Source organism: Triticum aestivum, chromosome 4A, assembly GCF_018294505.1.
Source record: "Triticum aestivum cultivar Chinese Spring chromosome 4A, IWGSC CS RefSeq v2.1, whole genome shotgun sequence".
NCBI classification, from domain to species: Eukaryota; Viridiplantae; Streptophyta; class Magnoliopsida; order Poales; family Poaceae; genus Triticum; species Triticum aestivum.
Window position 1 is genome coordinate 610,763,123 of NC_057803.1, and position 14,775 is coordinate 610,777,897.

A 14,775-nucleotide genomic window follows, 5' to 3' on the forward strand; every position below is an offset into this window, starting at 1 on the left:
TGTGAAATTACTACGTTCCCCAATAGTTGCATGGTTGATTGTATGTTTTTTCCGGCCGCGCAATAGAATCTTTTCTTTTCCGACCATAATACAATTACAGATGCTCGCATACACTCTTCCTTATGAATGCTCACACGCATACTCGATCTTGTTTTAAAATAGTACAGATGCGAATGCTCATACATACGTACATACACTCACACCTATGAACACATGCAAGCACACCATACCCCTATGAGCAATTCTGAGAGACTGAGCCGACACATCATCTTAAGATCGACGAAGTCGCCACAGACACCTTCATAGTCGACGGGAAGGTCTCTTCCCACTGAGCGCACATTGCCGAAAGGCCTGAAATAAATCAAGAAAAATGCGAGCACTAAAGTCTAGGACTTGAACCCGGGTGGGCTGGGGATACCATTGTCCTCCTAACCATCCAACCACAGATTGGTTTGCGCATACCCTATTACTACGAGCATCTCTTAAACACTGAGCCGACACAACATCTTGAGATGGACGAAGTCACCATAGCCACCACGTAGTCAATGTGAATATTTCCTCTCATTGAATGAATATCGCCAAAAAGCCTGAAACAAATCCAAGAGAATGTGCATGCTAAGTCTAGTTCTTAAACAGTAATCAACCATAAGAAGGCTAACCATTTGAACTACGCTCAGTTTCTGCCATGCAACAGAATCTAATCAATTATCAAAGTGTATGCATGTGTCTCTAAAGTCAAAAGTTGTGATCCTTTTTTTTAACATGGTACAGAAATAGGCGCTCACACACACACACACACACACACACACACACACACACACACACACACACACACAATCATCCCTATGAACGTACGTACACACACCCTATGAACACCTGCGTGGGATTGAGCCGGCTCATCATCTTGAGATTAACGAAGTTTCCACAAACACCTTCGTAGTCGACGAGAATATCTCCTCCCATCGAACGCACATCCCCGAAAGGCCTGAAATTTCCATGAAAATGCAGGTACTAATGTCAAGTCTAGGACTTGAAATTTGGTGGGCTAGGTATACCAATGTCCTCCTAACCATTCAACCACAGGTTGGTTTGCATAGTTCTGATCCCCTTTGATGAAGTGTCCTGATATTCGGCACAATTCTAGAAGCATAGCTTAGTTGGTCACGCTTCCTCGTGTAACTTGCCCACTTGGTTTTAAGTTCTAAAATTGGCATATGTGTTTGCACTTTCTTGAATTTATTATTGTACCTTACAGAAAATTAAAAATAATTAAAAAAATAACTGCCATATTTTTGCAGCAGGCGCCTCCACCACACATGGAACTAGCAGTTACACCATCACTCTTGGATGTTTTGTTGATCTGCCCAATGGTACCCATCGGACATGGATACCCATACCGTATGGGCGTGTACATGGATATTTACCCGATGGGTATGGTATTGGTACGATTTTACGCCCTTGAGAAAACTAGTTATGGTTATGGGATTATTGTACCCTGCAGCATACCCTACCCGTTCAATCCATAGTTTGTATGACATTTACTAGGTCTGTGGTACGTAAGCTATCATGCAAATTACATAGAACTTACCAGGTATGTTTCAACAACTTTTTCCTGGATCAAAGTTATCATGGTCTTTGTACATAGGTTATCAGGTATGCAGTGCATATATTACCATACTATTTACATATAACTACCATGTATATTTTAACAACCTTTTCCTTAAGTTATGAGGTCTACAGTGCATAAGTTTTTTTATCATACTATTTACAGAGAAGTTATCCGGGGGGCGTGCGTTCGACGTGTTCCAAAAATTATCCATGTTTTCCAAAATTGTTCACAACTTCACGGATACATGGCGTGTTATCGGCCAAGGTGTCACACATGCTCATGTTCCTTTTTATTGCGAAAATGATCCAGATCTTATTAACAAAGTTCACTGGAAGTACAATGCATCTCAAACATAATAGAAATTACATAATTTTAAGACCACCGAACAACCACTACCGCCGTCAGGATGAGTCAGCGATGTACCGTTTTCGCCGCTACCAGCTTGACCTTGTCGATAACAGTCAGAAAGTCTTCATGCACGTGCCCCTATGGACCAACGCTCTAGAGCTGTACTAGTTGGTGTTGAATCCTTGCACATATCTAAAGCACCTAGCATCAAATCTCGCTGCATGAAGAGAAACCCTAACCTCACCGCCTCGAGGAGACGGCGGGAAACTACGCCGGAGCTCCGTTGCTTACATCGAGATGAACACACTTGAGGAAGATCCGAGCCCGAAAGACAAACTCAAAGAAGTAGCACCGCCATCTGCCCGAGCGCGACAACTGCGAGGACTAAGAAACACTAATCTAAACTACTAACCGGAACGGAGGCACCGAGATTCCCTACCCCGCCACCAGTAACCTGGGTGGCAGGCAGAGGGGAGGTGAATCCACAGGCTCGTTGGTGATGTCTGGAGGGGAGAGTTTGCCCTAGCTGCCTAGGGTTAGGGGAGGAGAACGAGAGACTTTTTTCTTTTCTTTTTTGTTAATAAATATAAATGAGCAGATTCACCGAGCTACTGACCTACTACATCGACCCATCAAATTAATATGATACTTAAGAAGGGTACTCCCTCCGTTCGGGTTTATTGGGCCCGTGGACACAATCGGCAGGACTAAGAAAACGAGTAATTAGCTTCGGTTAGAGAAAAAAATCTCGGCATTAGCTGTACCGGACATTTTGGAAGTCACGTATCTTAATGCCCCAACAGTAATTTCGCAATTACCGCGCACACACAGTCACTTTCCTGGCCAATCGGAAGAGGAGGAGTGCATGCAGTCTATTAACTCACCCACGATCCCATCCAATACTATCGCTGCATGCAACGGCTGGGTTGACTCCCTCGATTTTCTGTGAAAAGAACGGCAACCGAACACTGAATAAATTTGACGGCCTAATAAAAACAGACAGCCCTCGGTTGCTTATGGGCCCAATAAACCTGGACGGAGGGAGTATGTCGCAGCATTGGTGATCTATTGTGTTCTACCATGATCTATTGTAATGCTATTTTTTCTTGTCTAAGGTTATTCTTCTTTCTTTAACAGCAAATAGACTTAGAACTTTTTCACTATAGAAGACATTTACAAGAATGAGAAATAAAGTGCGGGATCGTAGAATTCCAGAACATAGATGTTTTTTCACTAAAGGAGTTCTTGGCTAAATCATTGGCAACCTAGTTTGCATCGCATAAGCAATGTATGTATGAGACCTTCACAAAATCCAGCACAAGCTGCTTACATTCGAGCACTACAGCCACATCCGAGCCCACCTATTTTCATATTGTTGCACTACCTACCACTACAAAAATCCTATTAATCCATGACGGATACAATCTGTCACAGACGTGCGCAAAACTATCACAAAAGGGCATCCATGACGGATTTGAAATCCGTCATGTATATCGCGTCATAATTGATGATTGTACACTTCATGACAGATTTTGACCGTCATGAATTGCACTTAACGTAAGTGCTCATAACGACGTTAACTCTGCCACATCAGTCGCTGACATGGATATTACGTGGTAGCCCATTAACTTAGTGGCCCAATTAGAATTGCAGGCCACCAAATTTCAGCTACGTGTAAGACTAGGTGGCCCAATTAGAATTTCAGCCCACTATATTTCAGCCCTGTTTAGGACACATAGCCCATGTGTAGTAATCAACCAAATTGAAATTTTAGTCCATTAAATTTCAAGGTCGGTCCAAGGCCCACTAATTTCAAGCCGAGAGATTAGCTCATCTCACAACAACAGCAGCATTCCGTTTCCCTGGAAAAAAAGCACCAGAAGGCCGTGACGGTTCGAACAACTTAAAAAGAAAAGGCTAAGCCTGATCAGTGTGGGTCGCATGCATGACACGTCAGCACGAGTCATCTATGACGGTCTGAGTGGTGTATAGCTGGTCGATTCGTGATGGTATCCATGACGATCTGTCCTAAGGGCGTCATTGTCGTTCGGCTTGATCTCATCTCACTGATCCATGACGGTTTTCATGACGAGCTAGACAAATCTGTCATCGATAGTGACAGATCTTGAGAACGTCACTAGAAATCCGTCATGGATTAACGTATTTCTTGTAGTGTGCACTGTGAAACTGCATTCTGACTATTAGCAAGTTAATGCATCCAATTCTTGTCGCAAGATATGTCCAAGGTTATTCTTTGCCACTTCTCTTGAAAAAAAAGAGATAGCTGACCCAAACAATGAATCAGAGCAAGTAAAATAATTTTTGGTTGACAAAGTCAGGAAACACGAGAGAGTTGAATTGCAACAATAAATCATAAGACAAATCAGCAATATTCGCTCTCTCGTCCTGCTGCGAGGTAAGTTCATGGTAGCCATCTTCTCCACCTAATTAAGTTATTACGGACAGCTACAAGGAACTTCGTACTAGTTCAGAATAGAACCGAAACGAGAATACAATATTCTGTAAAGTCCTGGAGCGTGCGACGTTGTCACTGTAGGATTTTCGAGAACCAAATCATCGCCTTTGTCCTGGGAGTCATCTACGACTGGTGCCTCAACATGTGCATCCACTACCTCCTCCTTCACCACATCATACTTCAGCCCCTTCTTGTTGTCCGCAGCATCTATGAGGATTCTCGAGCCCTTGCTAGCTGTCTTTTTACCAGTATCTCAGAGATTACTGTCATCACATTATTCTGCACCCAGCTTCTTGTGGGCCTTGCACCATACATCTACGAAATAGATAGCACAGCCGATCCTATTAGAGAGTGAATATGCATGATTGTGCGAAAATGGAGATTGATCACACTATAATTAAGGACAAACATATACTTACTGGGTTGTATGACTCCGACAAAATGACGTGCAATGCAGCATCACTCACGGATAAAGATATTCCCTTTTTTGCTACTCTGGTGGTGGCACTTTTCATTTGCATTTTCACAACCTCCATTAGTTGCTCGTGCGAAAGTGGGTCAAATATAACAATCTGGCTTAATCTATTGAGAAGCTCCGGCTTGAAATATTCATGCACCTGCAAATGGATGATTAATTCAAGCCATATGAATCAGTCGATTCAAGGTATATACATCTTTCACAGGATAACTACTATTTAGGTCAAGATCAAACCTTTTTCATGAGAAGGTCTCGTGCACCTTTCATTGTGTTTTCACCACGAATTCCTGTAATTAGGTGCTCTGCACCTAGATTTGAGGTCATAATGATGACTGTATTCTTGAAATCTACCTTACGACCTTTGCCATCAGTCAAGACACCATCATCAAGTAGCTGAAGAAATACATTTAATACCGAGGGATCGGCCTTCTCGACCTCATCAAATAGGATGACACTGTATGGACGGCTCCGGACCTTCTCGGTCAATTGTCCACCATCTTGGTGACCTAGGTAACTTTAAGATGTTATTAAAAAAAAGTAGGTGTATCAGTAAAACATAACACTAAATGATTAACCATAAGTTGATAATGTAATGTTAAAAAGTGCTCATAATATAAAGTTAAACTTTGGCGGTGCTCCAATGAGACATGTAACAGATCCAGAGTGAACATATTCAGACATATCAAATCGAAGCAACATCTTCTCATTGTCAAACAACTGCTCGGGGAGAGCTTTTGCAAGCTCTGTCTTTCCATCACCAGTTGAGCCCAAGAAAAGGAATGAACCTATTGGTTGACCAGGGGGATCAAGACCAGCCCTCGAACGTAACACCGCTTGCACAACTAAATTGACAGCTTCATTCTGACCAACAACTCGTTCGTGCAATCTGTCTGCAAGATGGATTAGTTTTTCTGTCTCCTCTGCACTAAGTGACGTGACAGGAATTCCAGTCCACCTACTCACAACCTTCAAGAGTGAAAGATTCAAACGCAGTGCCACAATTAGCCATATCATATTACATTGAAACAATTACGCATGTTAGTAATGTGAAAAGGAATGCTACCTCTGCGATATGACTTCTTTTTAGAAAAGGAGGATGACCTTCGGCCTCTGCATCTGGGCGATGCATACGGCCATTTTATTAATTATTCTCACAAAACCTTACAAAGTCATACAATAGTAAGACTAAAGCCGCCATCTAAGCAACAAACCGTCGCTACACCTATCCAGTTGATGAAGGGGTGCAGATAGCCTGGGCCTAATACCAAACAGACATCGCAGTCAAGCCTAACATCTAAGACCTAAGACCCCAACCTAGCCACTTGTCGGGTCTGGGCACACACTGGTCCGGCGTGCTCTCAGAGGCCGCCACCGCCAACTGCCACCGCTCCATCTTCAGAACTGTACTGATGCATCAACCTTGCTCGGTCTAGTTATCGTCGACGCCACCACGGCGCCCAACGGCACCTCCCTGCGCGCAAACAGCTGAGCATGTCGCGGTCGCCACTGATACACCTCAGCGCCATGCTGCCAAGTACCACCAGCCAACACAGCTTGAAGTCCTTGGAAGATCTGTCGTGCGTAGCACCTGCCGACCAGGCATGACAAAGCGTAGCACCTGTCGGTTAGGCATGACTTGACATCTCCACCGAAGCTCCGTGCAAGACGAAGCCGCTCCACCTCCTGCCTCTGACTTCCAGCGCTGCTCCACAAACGATGCTCCCAAGAGAGAAACGACACCGCAGTGCCGCCATCGTCTGATCTGGAAAATCAGATCCTGGGGTTTCCCCCGGAGCAGCACGAGTGGGTCGACAATAGTTAGAGAACGATGCCTTCATCAATGTAACGGCGCAGAACGCCGCCATCGTCCGCCGTCGGCTCGGTTTTCACCGGCAACTATGTCTCCCCAACTCGCAGCCGGGACTAGATTATAGATCTCGAGATCCGATCATCCAGTCTCAGGTCGACCACCTCCGATGTAGGAGATGACCACCACCACCATAGTCCTCGTGATGTGATGCAGACCCGGAGTGCTTCAGCGAGCTGTCGCCGAATCCGATGAGATGCAGCAATTTGAGGACGTAACGGCAGCCACCCGCCTAGACCCGAAGGTCCTAGATCGAGCCCGGGACGCGCCCCAGCCGCCGCTGCCGCCATCTCGTACTACTCCCGCCGGCTGCAGCCAAACCCCCCGCCGCGCCCCGGCCGCCGCTGCCCGCCATCCTCATCGGGAGGGAGATCCAAATCAGGTCGCCGCCACCTCAGATCTCGGGACGCCAGAGGAGGTCCGCCGCTGCCGTGCCACGGGGCCTTCGCCCAGCGACGTTGCCGGCGGCGGCGAAGGGAGGAGGATGCACGGGGAGTTGAGGGGAGGTCGGGATGTGGCCGCCCGGTGCGGCCCGGCGGCGGCCGCACGAGGTCCGGAGAAGGGGTCTCTGTTTCCTAATGGTTCAGGGCTAACAAATGCTTGTCCTCCTTTTGTGCTTGTGCAAGCCTCATCAATCAGATCAATGGCCTTATCAGGAAATTGTCGGCCGGTGACATAGCGGCCAGCGAGCTGCGCTGCAGCAACAATTGCAGCATCCTGAATTTTGATGCCATGATGCTCTTCGAAACGCTTCTTTAGACCCCGGAGCATGCCAATCGTCGCCTGCTCACTTGGCTCATCGACGTGCACCTTTTGGAACCGCCGCTCGAGCGCCGGATCCTTCTCAACGTGCTTGCTGTACTCGTCTAACGTGGTGGCGCCGACGCACCGGATGCGGCCACGGGCCAATGCCGACTTCAGCATGTTAGCCGCGTCATGGCGACCCTGCCAATCGCCGGCTCCAATAAGCATGTGCATCTCGTCGATGAACAGAATTACCTTGCCGCCGGAATCCTCCATCTGCTGTATCACGTCCTTCATGCGCTCCTCGAACATGACGCCAGACCGTCCCGGACACCATGCCCGCTACCTCCAGTTCCACGACGCGTGCCCCAAGGAGCGGCGCGGGGACTTTGCCAGCGGCGACACGCTGCGCAAGGCCCTCGGCGATGGCGGTCTTGCCGACCCCTGGGGCGCCGACGAGCGCGGCGCAGTTCTTGGTCCGGGCGGCACAGGATGCGGACGACGCGGTCGATCTCGTCGTCACGGCCGACCACCGGGTCACTCTTGCCGGCCGTGGCCGTCATGTCCCGGCCGAACGTGCTCAGGCTGCCTTTTGCCGCCGGCGCCGGTCATATTTCGTCCACGCGACATCACACAGGATCATGGCCGCCAACGCTACGGCCGCCGTCGCTCCGGACAAGATAACAACCTTGGTGATGTCGCTGGAATTGTTCCATTGTGCCGACAAGCTGCTGGTTGGTTGGTGAGACGGCGGGGCGAACGTCCACCTTGACGAGGACGACATCGTCGCCGGCGTCGGCAATACCGATCGATTTATCCGCGATCAACTGCTAGGGTGCTAGCTAGCTTAAAGCGCCAGGACAGTAATAATCGACGCTCTAGTTTGGGAGGTCGGTCGTTCATCAAGTATACGCCTTATTTTATGTTATAAAGTTGGAATTTGTACGTATCCGACTACAGTTATTCCACATTGAATCATGTTATGAAAGAGCTTTTCTTGATCGTTTATGAAAGAGCTTAATCGCAGATTCGCAGTACATTCAAGTTTCCGTTTCTTATTCTACAAGCAACAAACGGAACATATCGTAGTACTACTTGCTAAAAGAAATTTTCTTTTGGATAATTAACTTTTCTGAAGCCATGACGTGGCTAATGCAGATTAATTGCAGATTTGTGGCCAACAATGGTGAACGTTTGAAGAGGTGTTTATCGAGCAGGATCAGCACGGCCGTTGAAGGATATGATTTGCTGGATCTGGCTTCTCCATCTCCGGTGGCTTTGGCGGCAAGATGACCAAACCGAACTGCAGCAACGACTCGCTGCGGATTACGGTGGCCACCAAAAGATCTTCGTGAGGGTTCCCCTCTTCAGATCCGGTGGTTGTCTTCGACGGTGTCATGCAATCTACAGACGACGGTTTGACGCAAAGGTATGGTTGTGCAGTGGTGGCAGTCGGGTGGCCCAGTGCATGTAGCTTCCAGGACCGGGAAGAAGTGGTGACGACAACACATGATTGACTTCGACGAGCTCTGAGGTGAAAAGCTACGTTTGACCTAGGTTGGTTGCAGACATTGCTCGGATATGCTCGAATTGGTTCTTCAGGGTGAAAACCTAGAACCTGGCCATTGGTGGTTGGATCTGTTGACGGTGGCGCTTGACCGCTGCTCCCTTCATGAAGGCATTGCTGTTGAAGAACCTCGATTTCTTTATGATGTCATGAGGTGATTGGTGCGGATAAGGTCATCGTTGTAGTTTTTCGATCGTGGATTTGATAACTTCAGGTTATTTTTTAACTCGCTTAGGCATAACTTTGGTCTTACATGACTTTGCTATTTGCCAGCGTGTTTGTGTGTGTGTGAGAGAGAGTTTTTGATGGATGTGTGCATCCTAACTATGTAGAGGCCGCGGGTGCGTGCTCAATGTGCTTGTATCCCCTTAATGCTTCATTTTAAGTTAAATAAAATCCACCCTTTATTCAAAAAACAAATCATGTGGGGATTGGTCCTCCTCACCCGATCTCAGCCCCTTCTCTCCCATGTCCGGCGCCCTGCTAAATATAACACCGCCGGCAAGACCCTCTCAGCAACTGATCTGGCAGGTGCATATCCACATGCATACGCGGGCACAGCTGAGCACGATGATGCGAGATCATAGCGTAGACCGCGGAGCCATCTATACATGGTTCTGGACGAGATGAACACGAGGCGTAGTATGTACACGCTCGACCTCGATGAGCTCGACAACGGCGACGAACATGCGGTCACGGGGCATGTATGCGGTGCCGGCGAACACGCACCAGACAAGCCCTCTGTGTCGTCTCCCCGGGCCAGTTCTACGCCTGGATTACCAAGCGCTCGGTACAAGTCCCCAATTCGAAGCCCTCGCTAGCACGATCGTCGCCACGTGAGTTCATTGGGTACGACTGTGACTAGGATAAGATTATATTAAAGATGAGAGGGCAGGTCAAGGAGTGGGCTTGGAAAAGGAGCCCCTCGCCGCTTCCTTGGCCTCTAAGTGGCGGCGTCCATGACCACCCTGGACCTCTGGCTTATGCGATGCATAAGATTATATCCAGTCTTAGGCTAGTCATAGTAGGAGTAACTTAGCTAGTAACATGACGCACTTTAATTTTTTTTTGCTTATGTGGCAAGTAATTAATGAGAGATGATAACATAATATGTTATTGTAACATAGCGTTTTTCAAGACAAGATGAGTCTACAAGTTAATAAATGAAGTCCTCTATGATACTACTATTACGTTACTTTGTACTATGAAGGTAGTAACTTAGACTAGTGTCATATGCATGACACTAGTCTAAGTTACTCCCCACTACAGACTTATGCGATGCATCGAGACGGATGCACCATTTTTGCTTCACGCTGCCCTGGCTCGTCATCAAGTGGCAAGTGCCACCCCTTCACCTTCTCCCTTGGTGCTGAGGGCGGCGAGTCAGAACACTGTGGCTTGCGGCGCCTGCCATCTGACGGCCGGGCATATCACGACAATGACCTACATGGAGCAAGGGAAATCCCTACCTCAGCTCCTATGACGTCCTAGACCTCTTCAACGAGGTGCTGGTGCCAGCGTGGAAGGTGTGTAGGGAGAAGTTCACGTTTCTGTAGATTCTGGTACATCTTAGGTGCCGCACGCTAGCCCACACTGGGTGACGACGGTTCTGCCTCGTTGAGGCAGTGCCAGCGCCCAGCGCCTGCCATCGATGGAGCGGAAGGTGTCCCACTTGCGACGGCCTTGAGTTTTTGCTCCATGTGACAATGTTAGGAGCTAAGTATCGCAAAAATGGCGAGCTAGTGGTCACAATTATGGTGTCGAAGGTTCGCTTAGTTCATTCTGAACGTGATGATTTAATCGACCATCTTGCATAGTGTGATTTTAACATATAGTGCCACCATGTTTTTTTTTAGTTTAGTTTAGTTTTAAGTGAGAAAACTGTTACTCCGAGAAAGGTTCTGATTTTATTTTGTTTTTGCTTTCAACGAGATTTTGGTTCGGCTGCCACTAAAATGATCAAAATTTCAATAAAGCAACGCTGATTCGAAAAGTTGGTCAAATAATGTTTGTATGGATTTCACAAAAGCATGAATTGTGTGTTGGATCTGACCCAAGTTCACGTGTCGCCTTTTTTGTGTAAATGACATGTGCACACACAAAACAGCAATACATGTGCACACACAAACCATTTTTGTGTAAGAACAAGGCCACGGCAAAGACTTACACAGCAAAAAATACCAAATACTTGCGATTTCTTGTTACCCCCTTTCTTTAGCTGCAAGTAATAGTAGGGATGGTACGGTCGATTTAGTCATACACCGATAGTATGCACGGTAGATAAATACAAATATTTTAGCTATCAGAAAAAGATAAGTATAAATATTGGAGAAATATTTTCTTTCCCAACTTCCACTTGCTAAAATGTACGAGCCCAATCAAACCAATAAGATTTTATTGATCTGGACTGCGATCTCATCAACGATGACGCAATGTGGCGATTGTTCCTTGCCCGATCTCAGCCCCTACTCTCCCATCTCTGGCGCCCTTCTGGATGCAGCGCCGCCGCCCGCGACACCCTCGTCGCTGCCGCTCTCGGGGGCGCACATCCACGTGCATACACCTCGGACGCCGTTGAGGACGACGCTGCGAACTCGTTGCCTTCGTCGAGGTGGCATCTGTACGTCGTACTTGATGAGATGAAGGCGGGGCATGGTATCTACAGGCTCAACGTCGATGACCTTGACGGTGGCGACACTGACGCGGTGACTGTAAGGTATTGTGGGAAGCGTGTCTACCCCATAGGGCCGCGTGTGGTTTATATTGATAGAGGGCAAAGCCTACCGTGGCGTACAAGCATCAGACTATCGCAATGATTCGTCCAGGTACATGAGATCGAGAGAGAAAGAGTATTGAGGGAGAAAGGAGTTTAAATAGATAACTATCTCTACATTGTCTGAAACACCCCCCCCCCTCAATCTAAACCCTATGAATCTTACCAAGGTTGAGATTGTACTTGAAATCATCTAACCTTCTCATTGTGAGAGGTTTTGTGAAGCCATCAGCAAGTTGATCTCCTGTTAGAATAAACCTGATATATATCAAGCAATTTATGTGCCACTATTTCTCTGACAAAATGAAAGTCGACATCACTGTGCTTTGTACGTGCATGAAAAACAAGATTAGCTGAGAGATATGTTGCACCAATGTTGTCACACCATAATCTTGCAGCTCATGGGACTTTGATCCCAAGTTCATGATGCAATGTATGGATCCACATCACTTCAGTTGTAGCATTTGCTAAAGCTTTATACTCCGCCTCAGTACTTGTCCTTGAGACTGTAGCCTGTTTTCTTGCACTCCACGACACAAGATTTGTTCCCAGAAACACAGCAAAGCCACCTATGGACCTCCTATATATCATCAGCACACCCTGCCCAGACTGCATCAAAATAGGCAGATATAAGAAGAGATGGAGACTTGACAATCTGAAGTCCAAGTCCCTCTGTTTATTTGAGATACCTTAGAATCCTTTTTATTGTAGTCCAATGAGTTGTAGTAGGAGCATGTAAATATTTACATTTTTGTTCACAGAGTAGGAAATATCAGGACGTGCGTGTAAGGGTCGGATACTGTATTGCACCTACAACACTTCTATAATTTATTGCATCCTCTGATCCAAGTACTTCTCCAGTTTCAAGAGTAAGTTTTTCTGAAGTAGAGATGGGTGTACTAACAGACTTACACTTCTCCATACCTACCCTTCTGAGAATATTCGTGGTATATTTTTCCTGTGTAAGAAGTATGCCATCTTTTACCTTCTTGACCTCAATTCCATGAAAGTAATGAAGATCTCCCAAGTCCTTAAGGGCAAACTCTAGTTTCAGATCCTTGAGTAGACAAGTAGTGGCATCTGGACTTGAGCTAGCAACAATTATGTCGTCAACATAAACAAGAACAAACATGGTAATATTGTTCTTACTATAAAAGAATAATGAGGTATCCGTCTTTGATGGTGTAAATCCAAGCTTCTGCAACTGTGTGTTCAACCTTGAGAACCAGACTCTTGGGGCCTGTTTCAACCCATACAAAGCTTTATCCAACTTGCAAACATAATGTGGTGTGCTTTTGTTTTCATATCCTGGTGGCTGCCGCATGAACACTTCTTCCTCAAGAACACCATGAATAAACGCGTTCTGAACATCTAGCTATCGCAAACTCCATCCTCTGGAAACGGCAATAGACAGAACAAGTCGAATAGTAGCTGCTCTAATAACAGGACTAAAAGTATCATCATAGTCAATACCAAACCTTTGCTTAAAACCCTTTGCAACTAGTCTAGCCTTGTATCTGTCTATACTTCCCTCAGCCTTTCTTTTGATTTTATCAACCCACTTACAATCAATCACATTATCACCCTTTTTTGGTGGTACTAAATGCCAAGTTCTATTTTTGACAAGTGCATCATATTCACTATCCATAGCCTTTTTCCAATCTTTATGATCAAGTGCATCATGCAAATGATCGAGTTGGATCACCAGTGCTAGTAAAGAAGGCACGCTTGATTTTATCATACCTGACCGTACCATCGGTGTACCTTTTTCCCTTTATAATGCCTGACTGAGATCTTGTATGTCGAAGAGGAAGCATAGGTGTTGTTGTTCGTGCTGCTGTAGACCTCATCACAGAAGATCCAGGGGAGGCGGATTCTATAGCTGGAGATCCCTCCACAGAAGATCCGGGCGAATCATCTGCAGCATCCAGCGCCAGATCCAATGCCGCAGGTGCCGCAGGTGGGATCAGCCTCGGGCTCCCCCGTCCAAGGGCGTCGCTCCGCGTGGCGCCTAAGAAGCGGTCGGGCGTGCACGCCCCGCTGCGAGCGCAGCTGGGCCCATCAGGCGGACACGTGGCACCGGAAGAGTCGACCCCACCCGCATCGATTGCGCTGGTGGGCTCCGCACCTGGTGGGCTGTCGGCCACCCATCTGCCTGGACTACATGCAGCGACAGACTGCGCCTGGGATCCCGCACCTACATGCAGATCCTCATCAGATCGCGTCAATCGGCTGACAGGGCTGCAGCCAGCATCTTCCTGGGATCCAGCGCCTGATTTGTCAATATCTGCATACATAAAATCATGCCCTGCTTCTGCAAAAATATCACCAGAATCAAAATATTCCATGGATTTTTGCACATGATCAGTTCTAGTTAATTCACCCCCGTGATCATGATTTGACATAGAATCTGGAAGAAGGCAAATTTCAGCACGTAATAAAGCTCCGGCATTGGGGTGAAGTTTAGCAAAAGGAAAAAGTGTTTCATCGAAAATGACATCCCGAGAAATATAGATACGACCCGTTGCAATCTGATACATCTCCGTCGTATCTACTTTTCCAAACACTTTTGCCCTTGTTTTGGACTCTAACTTGTATGATTTGAATGGAACTAACCCGGACTGACGCTATTTTCAGCAGAATTACCATGGTGTTGTTTTATGTGCAGAAAACAAATATTCTCGGAATGACCTAAAACTCCACGGAACATCTTAGGAAAAACAATAAAAAATCCTCGCCAAAGATGAAGACCGGGGGGGCCACACCCTTCTCACGAGGGTGGGAGCGCCCCCCCCCTAGGGCGCGCCCCCTACCTCGTGGCCCCCCTGTTGCGTCTCCGACTCCAACTCCACCTCCATATATTGAGTTTCGATGAGAAAAAATCGGAGAGAAGAAATCATCGCGTTTTATGAT

At 46.8% G+C, this 14,775-nt stretch overlaps 1 pseudogene; it reads right to left on the reverse strand.

Annotated features, from left to right (window-relative positions):
• Positions 1-4,440: 4,440 nt before the first annotated feature.
• Positions 4,441-8,391, reverse strand: LOC123084054 (chaperone protein ClpB1-like; annotated as a pseudogene).
• Between the last annotated feature and the right edge of the window lie 6,384 nt (positions 8,392-14,775).